Source organism: Girardinichthys multiradiatus, chromosome 13 (genome assembly GCF_021462225.1).
Source record: "Girardinichthys multiradiatus isolate DD_20200921_A chromosome 13, DD_fGirMul_XY1, whole genome shotgun sequence".
NCBI classification, from domain to species: Eukaryota; Metazoa; Chordata; class Actinopteri; order Cyprinodontiformes; family Goodeidae; genus Girardinichthys; species Girardinichthys multiradiatus.
The window spans coordinates 20091683-20104828 of record NC_061806.1 but is presented as its reverse complement, the minus strand read 5'-3'; the positions used below and the strand labels follow the sequence as shown (position 1 = coordinate 20104828).

General features: G+C 38.7%; 1 long non-coding RNA gene across 1 annotated transcript; it reads right to left on the bottom strand.

Annotated features, from left to right (window-relative positions):
• Positions 1–9205: 9205 nt before the first annotated feature.
• On the bottom strand, positions 9206–11194 carry LOC124879730. Its single transcript, XR_007041100.1, has 2 exons — positions 10827–11194; positions 9206–10109 (listed from the first exon to the last, which is right to left on the bottom strand). It is a non-coding gene; the product is annotated as an uncharacterized LOC124879730 (long non-coding RNA).
• Positions 11195–13146: the final 1952 nt, after the last annotated feature.

Sequence of the window (13146 nt, the reverse complement as noted above, 5' to 3'; positions counted from 1 at the left end):
CTCTATTTACTAATCAGGTGATATTTTTATTTCTCGTTTGTTACATAAAAATAGCTGGGCCTTAGGTCAGTAACCCAAGCGGGCCCCAAATATCAGACCCTCTTCTACCCATCTGAGCCCCACACGTTCGTTGGCTGAGCCTGATTTGGGGCCCATCTAAGACCCATCATAAACCCATCTGGGCAAACACACTTAGGGCCACCATGGAAACTGAGGACAAAATTAGATGGGCCCCAGTTGGGTTTCCCAAATGGGTCCCAAATATTAGCCCTGCTACTCCCCATTTGGGCCCTAAATGTGTGTGTTGGCTGGATGCGTTGGGATTTAAGGTACAGCATCGCATTGGCTTCTTCAATATTTGAGTGACAGAAAGGTTAGTGTTAATATTGCATATTTTCTGTCCACCTCAGACACTCTTTCTTGCGAGGTTCCTCAGGGTTCAATTCTTGGTCCTCTTCTGTTTTCTACATGCTTATTTTGTAGCCCCCGAAGACTTTATGCAGATGACTGCCAGATTTACCATCCAAGCGCCATCAAACCCCTATTAAGTTGCCTTGAAGATGCTAAAGCTTAGATAGCTCTTAATTTTTTGAGCTTCAATGAAAGCAAATTCGGGGTTATTTTATTCAGGCCTAACAGCACCACATGCAACCCTCTTATAAATTTTTGTTCCCACAAGTCAAACATCAAATGGCATGTAACACATTTGTGAGAAATAATTCGCTCAGATTTTAAATTTAATAAACAAATCAATTCTGTTTTGCAAAACATTTCTTCCAATTAAGGCAAATGGCAAAACATAAGCCAGATTTGTCAGGCCATGACTTGAAGAGAATAATGCATGCCCTTTTCGCAACCCGTTTGACTATTACAAAACACACCTTATGCTGGTGTCAGTCAAGCATTCCTTTCAGGTCTTCAGTTTGTTTCAAATTCTGCTAAACATCTTTTAACTGGTACACACCGACATTAGCACATCTCACCTGGGTCTCCCTTTATTGGCTCCCTGTGCATCACAGAACTATTTTAGCATCCTAATTTCGACCTATAAATGCCCAAATGGTCTTGCTCCTCTGTACCTCTCTGATTTACTCCAGCCTTATCTTCCTTTAGATCAGCCCACCAGCTGCTTTTAGTTGTCTCAAAAACTAGTCGGATATGTAAAAGAAAATTGAGCCTTTTCTGTTGTGGCTCCCAAACTTTGGAATACATTCTCCTTAAATATTTAGATAGGCATATATTTTTCCTATTTTTAAGTCTCTTTTAAAAACACATCTTTATTCAATAGCGTTTGGCCCAGTGTGAGTTGACATGACCTTTTGTTTGTCTCTGTATTTTGTGTTTTACATTTCTGTTTTATGTCTTGGTTATATGACTTTTATTTATCTTATTTTTGTGCAGCACTTTTGGCAGACTTGTTTTTGAATATCAGGATTTTATCTAGGGTTTCGGTGTAAAGAGAATCAAAAACAGATGGATGTCAACCTTCAGGAATTTCTGGGTGAGAATATTTGAAACCATGTATCCTTTGTCTTTGACATTGCACTTTTGCTACTTTAACACTACACACCTTTAGGTCTATCTCCTAAAATCCCAATAAAAAGATTGCAGTTTGTGTTTGTAAAGGGACAAAATGCCAGAACATTTCAAGGACCATAAATACGTTTGCAAGGCACTTTAGAGATGGCATTTGGGTGATTTTTATTTTTCAGATGTGGTAAACAAATTTTCAAGTTTCCCTCTTTTTTTAGTCAATAAGATGCTTCAGTTTTATCTTAACGTAAATCACTGTATGCAAATGTTGAAAAATACTTTAGAAAGATTTTTAGAAGATTGCGCAAAGCATCAGCCACTATGGACCTGAAGGACTACATACCAGTTGTGCTCATGCCTGTAATAATTAAATATTTGGAAACAATTGTCCTCTGTGACATCAAAGCCAATGCCTGGTGGTATTCTATGGGACAACCATCGAGAACATCTTCATTAACTGCATCTCGGCTTGGGATCTGGATCTGCTGACAAAAATGGCTCTGAGTAAAGTGATTAAGAATGCAGAAACAATTATTGGCCGCCTTCAGATCTGTCGGAGAAACCTCAGCGGAGCAAAGCGTTAAAGACTCCACCCATCCTGGTCATCACCTCTCTGAACTACTACTTTCTGGAAGAAGCAGAGCTGAATGAGCACAAACATCCAGACACAGAAACAGTTTTACCCAACGGTCATCAGCATAATAAAACTAAATCTACACAACCTCACGCTTTACACCTTTGACTTTGTTTTTTTGCACTTTTGTTGCATAAAGCACTCTTAATGGTTTTACATTAACATTACATTAACATTTACATTAACATTATTTATTAACACTTTTTTTTACCATTCTTCTTTTAGTTGCGAATGGTGTTTTGTCTGTGTTGTGTGATGGGGAGTTTTCTTATTGCATTTTATTAGGCAACGACAACAAATTATTGTGATTCTGATGAGATGGCAGCTAGATAAGTGGAGATATTTTCATGCTAGGTTTCACATAAGTAATAAAATCTCTTAAATGACACTTGTGCTTAAACAATAATCCTAATAAGATTGATTGATGTTCCTTAATGACTTCACACCCTTTCTTTTATTCCTATCAGTAGAAGATGGTTGTTTGTTCTCTGTAGTTCATGGTTGTATTTATGTTAGTTCAGTTTATTACTCATATTTCTAATCAGTGGATACATGTAAATATATTTTAATTTGTTAATAACTTTACACTTAATTTGTAGTTCATTGTTATTTGTCCACTTGACTTTCCATGATGTGTTGTTATCTCTGGTTAATCAGAATCAGCTTTATTGCCAAGTTTGTACAGGATTTCATGACCACAGAGGTTGGTGACACAGGCTTGTAATAATTTAATCCTGTGATGGTGGGTTTCAACACCTGGTTTTAGACCACAATAATTTATTAGTATGGTGTAGGGCCTCCTTTTGCGGCCAATACAGCGTCAATTCGTCTTGGGAATGACATACAAGTCCTGCACACTGGTCAGAGGGATTTTAAGCCATTCTTCTTGCAGGATAGTGGCTTCTCCACACCGTAACTCTCCCGGATGTGGGGAAAACTGTAAAGGTGGACTCATTAGAGAACAATACATGTTTCACATTATCCACAGCCCAAGATTTGCGCTCCTTGCACCATTGAGACCGACGTTTGGCATTCGCATGAGTGACCAAAGGTTTGGCTATAGCAGCCCGGCCGTGTATATTGACCCAGTGGAGCTCCCGACGGACAGTTCTGGTGGAAACAGGAGAGTTGAGGTGATACGTGATACTGGTGGAGGAAAACGTTTCCTGACTCGCTCCTCCAAAACACCCCAAAGTGGCTCAATAATATTTAGATCTGGTGACTGTGCAGGCCATGGGAGATGTTCAACTTCACTTTCATTTGCACTACAAAATTTTACTGAGACATTAATAAGGTAACCAAGACATCTATATCTATCTATCTATAAAAAATTATTTTGGTTACAAAAAATTATTTCATGGCTTTTGCCTCACATATTTATTATTACTAAAGGTGCAAACAGAGTGATAACTTTGTAACAAGAAAGAAACAGGCCATCACAAATTAATTCTGTTATTCATAACACACAAATGTTTTAATGAGCATCTTTAGGTGAAGCAAAATATATTGCAGGCTCCGACATTAATCAAAAATCTGTGAAGCCAACGTCCAAATATGTATAATTTTATTATCACAGTCCTTTTACATCGGTTAAACCAGACTTTACAGCAATGGGTGAAAAAAAACCAAAAACTGAACACTCACTCTCAAAATAAGATAAACATTTGTACCAAACTGTGCTGAACTCAGCTCAGGATAAAAGAAATTAAAATGTTAAACGGTGCATATTAGAGTCATATTTTAACCTTCACCATTTCAGACAGGATCCAGCTCAGCATAATTCCTCCAAAGGTAAATTTCATGGTGTACTCATTCTTTTTCTAAAATAATCATGTGATTTTAATGGTGAGATGGCTGGAATAAAATCCTAACCTTCATGGTATTTATCAAACATTAAATTACTGAAGAAAAAGAACAGGAACACTTTATCCTCATTGATACAAAAACAAGCAGCAAATGTTATGTTTATTTCATTGAAAAATATTATGAAATGAAACTGTGTATCTTTTGACTGGAGGATATTCATAAAGCAATACCTTTCTTGGGAAAGGAGACATTACCTAAAGTATAAGCACCAAACTGAAATTTATCTTATTGAGTTAAATCTATGATTTAATGTTTGGTTTATTTGTCATTATTCGCTACAAAAAATGTATTTAAACATTGGTCAGAAAGTTCATTTTGTAATGGTTAAAAATAAATCAAACAAATGGTATTTGTCATCAATGTATTTTATGTACAGTGTTATATTGTATATATATAGTGTTATTTAGTGTCATATATCTATGACACAGCTACATTCTCACGTAAACAATTGTTAATTTTGTTTTACAAAAAGCCTATATATACAACTTTAATCACAGCTTTTCTGTCTCCTCCACCATTGCTACTTCCGTTTGAACGATCCGCTTCGACCCGCAATGAATCATGTCATTGGCCTACAAATGCGGCCTGCGATGGATGCAGCCCTTGAGTCTCCCTAGTCCTCAACATGGCAGTGTTTGCATTTCCGGTTGGCACATACCTACTGAGTCTGGAGGAGGCAGCGCCCTCTGGTGTACGGCCATACAAATTATCACCAAGTCACAGACTGTGCACTTGTACTTACGAAACTGGAGATGTGTAACTCTTGTCTTGTATTTGTGAAAAAAGAAAACATTCTTCAATTACAAAACTCATAGCATTTCTCTCAGTGACTTCAAATTCACAGTTACAATGCACCAATAGTTTTGGAACAACTGGAACAAAACTGTGAATGTAAGAGGTTTTCGATGTGTAACTCAAAGAATACAATTTGTGCACTTGTACTTAAGAAACTGAATTTGTGTTACTCCTGTTTTGTACTTGTGAAAGACAGAAAGCATTCTACAATAACAAACTCCACAGGTACATTGCACAAATAGTTTTGTTCCAATCGTTCTGAAACAATTGGAGCAAAACTGTGAATGTGTGAGGTTTTGATGTGTAGCTCAAAGAATACAATTTGTGCACCTGTACTTAAGAAACTGAAGAGGTGTAACTCTTGTTTTGTATTAGGAAAAAACTGAAAATAATTCTTCAATTACAAAACTCCTATAGCTTTCGCTCTGACTTCAAATTCACAGTTACAATGCACAAACAGTTTTGCCCCAAAATTACCTTCATATAAATTCATCGCCCTGTGATGGACTGGCGACCTGTCCAGGGTGTACTCTGCCTTTCGCCCATAGACTGCTGGAGATAGGCACCAGCTCCCCCGTGACCCACTATGGAATAAGCGGTAGAAAATGACTGACTGACTGACTGACTAAATTAAAACTTACTGCATTGCGTTGAGATAGGTATAGTTTCAGCTGCAAAGCAGAGACACCCACCCCTATTTAAGACTAACAGAGGAATGATTGAGTGTTTTTAAATACTAAAAAACATAACAATATAGCAAGGGAATAAGTGCAGGTCTGTTTTTAGTGTTATGCTGAAAAGGCAGAAGACATACTCACGATTACCTAACAGAGCAACATTTCACACACAGACCTTTGAAATGACACGGTGATCTCCTCTTGACTTTGAGTGTTTCTCATTACTCAGAGCAAAATAGTCTTCTGATTGGGAATGGTGTTAACTGAGTCTCTGTGAGGGTGAAGCTAAATAAAGGTTTAACAGGACCTGTGTGAAACTCAAACTGTGGCAGCTTTCCTTTTGATGCCAATTAAACATTGTCCCATGTGTGTCACAGTGGAAGGAATGCAAATGTGTTAAATAAAGGTACTGTATTAAATAATAGTGTGGGCAATATGATGAGAATAACAATGTATCAAATCTCTGGGCCCACCTACCTAGTTTTCAGAGGTTAACATTAACATGTCATTTATATTAATAACAGTTCAGCCTCAATTTTTTTGAGTGGTTTAATTAAATTTATAGAATCTGGAAATTATGCACTTTAGCTGCAAGAGATCCAGCTCAATCTCATGCCTAAACATGAAACTGACTCAAATTAAGAAGCTTATTTATTTAGGCAGATGAGTTAATTTAGTTTTTTTTTTTTTTTTTTTACTTACAACACAGCATAATAAAGTAGTATGTTAATGCATGTGTGTTACCTGTGTGAAATATTGTTTGTGTATTAAGAGGGAGTCACAGATAATCTGAAGGTAAACGAAGGTAAATAAAAATACCCTGACTAGGCTTTTTTTTTTTTTGCTTTGCTTGAAACAGCAACTAAGCTGTGGTTCAAAGGGCAAGGAGCCAAAATATTTTTAATGAAGAACACCTCAGTTTAAATAATGATTCAAATGCATTTATTCTGACAGTCATGAGTAGAGCCACCATTCGAACACTGCAACATTTAAAAAGGCTATATAAAGCCTGCCACATGTAAGAGTCAGGGCAAGAAACTGCACAGAGGTTTGATCTCTTAAGTCACCTTTAGTGCAGACATTTCATCTTGGCATATACAGTGCCTTGTGAAAGTATTCGGCCCCCTTGAACTTTTCAACCTCTTGCCACATTTCAGGCTTCAAACATTAAGATATAAAATTCAAATTTTTTGTGAAGAATCAACAAGTGGGACACAATCGTGAAGTGGAATGAAATTTATTGGATGTGTCAAACCTTTTTAACAAATTAATAACTGAAAAGTGGGGCGTGCAATATTATGCGGTCCCTTTAATTTCAGTGCAGCAAACTCACTCCAGAAGTTCAGTGAGGATCTCTGAATGATCCAATGTTGTCCCAAATGACTGATGATGATAAATAGAATTCACCTGTGTGTAATCAAGTCTCCGTATAAATGCATCTGTCTGTGATAGTCTCAGGGTTTTATTCAAAGCGCAGAGAGCAGCATGAAGACCAAGGAACACACCAGGCAGGTCCGAGATACTGTTGTGGAGACGTTTAAAGCCGGATTTGGATACAAAAAGATTTCCCAAGTTTTAAACATCCCAAGGAGCACTGTGCAAGCAATCATATTGAAATGGAAGGAGTATCAGACCACTGCAAATGTTTGGCGTAAAAGCAACACAGCTCATCACCCTGAACACACCATCCCCACTGTCAAACATGGTGGTGGCAGCATCATGGTTTGGGCCTGCTTTTTGTCAGCAGAGACAGGGAAGATGGTCAAAATTGATGGGAAGATGGATGGGGCCAAATACAGGACCATTCTGGAAGAAAACCTGTTGGAGTCTGCAAGAGACCTGAGACTGGGACGGAGATTTATCTTCCAACAAGACAATGATCCAAAACATAAAGCCAAATCTACAATGGAATGGTTCACAAATAAACGTATCCAGGTGTTGGAATGGCCAAGTCAAAGTCCAGACCTGAATCCAATCAAGAATCTGTGGAAAGAGCTGAAGACTGCTGTTCATGAACGCTCTCCATCCAACCTCACTGAGCTCGAGCTGTTTTGCAAGGAAGAAGAAGAATGGGCAAGAATTTCAGTCTCTCGATGTGCAAAACTGATAGAGACATACCCCAAGCGACTTGCAGCTGTAATTGCAGCAAAGGGTGGCGCTACAAAGTATTAACGCAAGGGGGCCGAATAATATTGCACGCCCCACTTTTCAGTTTTTTATTTGTTAAAAACGTTTGACACATCCAATAAATTTCATTCCACTTCACGATTGTGTCCCGCTTGTTGTTGATTCTTCACAAAAAATTTGAATTTTATATCTTTATGTTTGAAGCCTGAAATGTGGCAAGAGGTTGACCAGTTCAAGGGGGCCGAATACTTTCCCAAGGCACTGTACCTGAGCTCCAGAAATCCTACAGCCAGTAGCTTCTGTTCTGATTTCCAGATCATCATTGAGTGTACCAGGAGGCAGTCACAAGCGTACAAAGAGTAGATCCCATGTGGTTTTTTACTTTATGCATATACTATATCTTTTAATATGCTTCTACTAAGACTGTAGTTAAATATTTTGATATGTAAGGTAAGTTTATTTATATAGCGCTTTTCAGTAACGAGACACTCAAAGCGCTGTACATACAATTACAATACAATCACAAAGAAAATAAACACAGATATAGACACAGATCAAATGATACTACAATCCTTCTAAGAAATCTAAAAATCTATGAATCCTTCTGAGAAATCTAGTAGTTTCATCATCCACTGAGTTCTAACTAGGGAAGCTGAGTCACTGGTACAAAACAGCTTTAATCCACATTTTCAGGTGCTAATAATATATTGCTTTTACGGATACTGAAGTTGAACTAAGTGATAACAGTCCATTGTAGTCTAATTAAGACCTTCATTCTCACTGACAAAGAAAATGGTGTCCGATCAGCTTAATAACTCCAAAATCCAACTCCAAAAGTGAGGTTTGAATATTCATAAGGTGGACAAGCTGTATACAGTCACACAAATCCATAAAAAGCTGCAAAGATGTGCGTTATTGTGGGACGATGGCAGCTTTGGCACAGCAGGAGGACATCACCGATGGAAGAAGTAGGACGGGGCGTTTTTTTTTCAGATATCTGAGATACTGATCTGCTGGTGCACGTTGATGCATGGCTTATTAGCCGGTTTAGTTGCCCAGGGCAATTATTTTGGAGCTCTGCACTGAGCTGGCCCTAGTGTTACAGAGGGAAACCAGGAGGAACCGTGCGTCCCAGTTCAAATTCTCATACGCTGTGGTGTTTTCAACCGGAGCTTTTCAGAGGAAGCTGACTGACAGGTTGGGTATTTAAAAGTCATCCCTGAACCATGCCATGCCAGCCATATGGGACGGCCTCATCCGTATGTTGCTCAGATATGTAAAGTTCCCCTAAACCAATTTACAGAGAGGAGCCGATTTCCGAATGTAATCAGAGCTATGGACTACACTTATACTGCTATAAGGGCCCCATTTGCAAGTGAATATGCTTTTGTGAATAGAAAGCATTTTCATTCAGATATTTGCAACCTATTTGTGATGCGCAATGTTTCTCACTAATGCAATGGCCCGTTGGCCTCCCCAATTAATGATTCCTTTATACTATAATAATTATGATTATTCCAATTATAATAGTTGTGTTAGGAACAAGCCTCAAGCAGGCTCTGTGCACAATGGCTGGTTGGTAATTTTCTACTTTTATTTATGTGACATCCTGAATGAATGAATTCTAAAATAGTGCAGCTCAAGGTGGCAGCAGGTTGGAGTAGACCTGGGATGAAGGGTCTCCATGACTTCTTCACTCAAGCAGCTGATGGGAAACTTGTTTTGCCCATACAGAACAATACTGCTCAGGTTCCAAGGTAGCCCCAGCCCCAGCCACTTCCACAAAAACCAGCTGGCCCTTCCCTCAAAGCCTTCCACCGTAGAGATGGGAACTACATAAACCAAGAGGGGCCAGAGGATCCATGGTAGAGTCCCGTGTTAGTAAATCCAAGCCTTGATTTTACCAGGACGGCTGGACGTGTCCATTGCAGCTAACCAGGGTTCTTGGTTAGTTACTTGTGTGGAGGCAGCATCCTTCAGACTGCAGTGGAATAACTTTTCCAAGCTCTTCACACATTTCTCTGTACGTGATGGTATCTTGGCATTGCTAATTAAGAAACTGAACTTGTCAATAACCTTCCTTCTCTTCAGCAACATGGTCCCTGACTTTTCAGGCTGAAATCTCATATGAGCCTAAGAGATAAGCTTCTAGAGGCTGCTCAGGATCCATCTGCAACCTGGGGCAGATGTAGTAGTCACCGTCAGGTCACCAATAAAGGCTCGGATGGCGGCTGTCGGACTTGATGAGGGGCCCTCTGCACTGCCACTGAGCAGACTATTGGCATGTTCATGGCATCTTCTTCAGAATGCGATACCGGATCAGTGCCTCTTCCACCAGCGTCTGAGGTATGGAACCATAGGTGTTTGGGAAGTCTAGCCTCAATACAGCCAAGTTGCTCTTGTTGTCCCTAGCTTCCTCACAGATCTGGGTGACCAGAGCTGTATGTTCTAGATATCCCGATAGTGTACATCCAGAACTACAATGGAATAGTTAGATCAAAACATGTGTGTTAGAGTAGTTCAGGCCATGTCCAGAGCTTTAATCCAAATGATAACATGTGGCAGGAGTTGAAAATTAATTGGATAAAGAGTTGACAGTTTTCATCCAATTTGACTAAGCTTGAGATATTTTGCAAAGAGGAATGGGCAAAAAGGTCAATGTTGGATATATGTAGCTAAGAGAAAAATCCCAAAAAACTTGCAGCAAAAGGTAGTTCTAAAAGAATATTACCTCAATGAAGCTGAATGCAAAATCATGACAGTTTTGATTTTTGTCTGTGACGGTAAAAACAGAATGTGTCATTTTCCATCTACTTACAATTATGTACTGCTTTGTGTTGGTGTGTCATATAAAAAACATTCAAGATTTTGGCTTTAATGAGAAAAAAATATTTATAAAAAGAAATAGCGATGAATAATCTTGCAATGCATTGTAATTGGACAAAGGATTAACATCTACATTTAAATCCTGTCATGGTTTGGTTTAGTTTCCTGACTCACATGAGAACCACTCAAATGGCACGCAATATTTAAAGGATTTATTTACAAAGTTCTTCAGATATTTAATGTGACAATATATACAAGGTGGACCTCTGCTGCTTTGTCTTGCTAGAGTCTGGAAGGGGAGAGGAGTAATTAGAAAAGAAGGTGAAAGAATATTGTTGGGAGATATAACAAAAATAGAAACGGCTTACTTCTGGTGGACGGCTGGAGAAACGGAGAGGGGCAACGAGTGATCCTGGTGGTGGATTTGAATTGGAGATCCTTTTGAATTGTGGGTGTTCCACAAAGGCGTAAGCAAGGCTGAACAGAGACTGATGCTGAGAGGAGCAACCAGTGGAGAGCAGGCAGGCAGGTGAGATCTGGAGAAGCGGTGGAGCTTGCTGCAGCAAGTGGTTGGGAGGAGGTTCTGAAGGAAATCTATTATAGAATGGATTGCAGAGGAAGTCCCTGTTTGGCAAGGGCACCAACACAATGAAAAAACCTTGAGACACAAGGAGCGCAGAGGTAAGTGGCTGGAAAACCAAGACTTCAAAGACTTGAAGAGAACTTCACCACATGGGTTGACCATCAGGCAAAGAATAGTTGTCCTGTGTCTCCTTAAATCTCCAGCAATCTGATCAGGGAAATTTGGAGCAGGTGTGTAACCTGCCATAGCTCAGCCACGCCTACCAGCAGAGATCTTCTGTTCAGAACAGCACTCACAACAGACAGGATCACAACACACATCAAGACAAATCCTAATGTAAAATGATTCAATTTATGACTGTTTGCTTATTCTGATATCCTCACTGGTCTCACGAATTATGACATCATATCAGACAAAAGGCAGCTGTTGTTGATAGATGCCACTTAACTGAGCAGCTCCATTTAAATAAACATCAGGTGCAAGATACCTAAAATAATGGCTGTGAGCCATTACATTGAATCTGTATTGATTCAGAACTGAATGGGAATCGATCAGTGTGGCTAGGGATGTTATACATTTACTGATAAAATAAGACTGTTTTATATCAAAGCTCCTCTCATTAAATTGTTTTAACTTTATAATTTACATAAATTTAATTGATTTTTTGTTTCTTCACGTTTTTAAAATCTAAACATTTCTATTTGCTAATTTCTTTTAACTCTTGATTTTTTTTTTTTTTACCAGCTTCGTATTCTGTTGTGCAACAGTGCATTCACAGCTTCACCTTCACCCAGAGGAGCCTTTTCAGTCAGAAAATAACTTTGCCAGCTACTTGGTATATATTACAGATTTCTAAATGATACTGCACAAGCCTTAAAAAATAAGTTAATGAACGTTTATATGATTTTGTTAAGCAGTCTGTTGAAAAAAACTTCCTGCCAGAGTTGGACACTTTTGAAGGTTCCACTTTGTCCTTATTTCATTCTTTCTTTTCCTCGTTGCTCCTCACTTAGAGGAAGATAATTGTCATACCTTTTAAAAATACCCTTTTTCTTCTAACATTCAGGATTTGCTTGATTTTGATCTTGATGTTTTTAATCAGTAGGATTTAAGAGTGCACCTTGGGAATCAGGTTTATATTCTGACTGCTGGATGAGCTCATTGTTGCCTAACATAAAGCCAACAGGTTTTTATAGGATTCCCCTTGAGAAACTGCAGACGGAGGACTCACAGACTTGCTTCAGAGAAATCCTCCGTTGCAGTCATATTTGGATGTAAGCCAGAATTATTTACATATTTTAATTATCCCCAGAATTGACTTGTTAGGAAGTAGTGCAGTACATATCTGTCTTGTGCAGGTGGCTGTGTGCTGAATCTTTAAATGTAAATTGCAAAAACTGTGGCCACATTTATCCTTTGGCCAAAGAAAAACAAAAACATTTAAAAAAAACAATTTTTTCTTACATTTTTAGGATTTTTTCTTCATGCCATGAAAACATACCTGGTGTGCAAATAATTTTAAAATAATTCAAGTAAAATACAGAGAAAGATTTGAATACATAGATTATGTCCAACCCTAAAATGGTTTCAGGATGCCTTGGTCCCTCCTCTTTACCACTCACCTTTTATGGTTGAGTACGTTCGTGCATGGTTGTTGCTGATGTTAATCTTCCACATCAGCAGATACACTCAAGTGTTTATAGTGACACAGGCTATTCCTTGCTGGGACTTGATTGAAGCTTGATAGGCTGACATTGGTTCTTGTGTGCCACAAACAGATTTGACTGACAGTAAACATTTCCTCCTCTTGTGCTCAACATGGTTTTCTGTTTGTTCCTTCTAACCTCAGGCGACATGCTGGGTCGAACTGTTTTTAAGAACGAGACTGTCTGCCAGAATAAGTGAAGTGCCTGGAGTGTGTGGGTTTATTTTGATGTGATACAGCACACTCAGACCCACATATAAAATAAATACTGAGAAAACACAGTTATTAGCTGTGGAGCAGACAACACATTCAGAAGGCCTGGGTTGGAGTTAATATTTTAATCCATGTTGGTTAGGTGTCTAATTCTTATCAAACAGCTACTGAAGAAGTGAGAACTGTC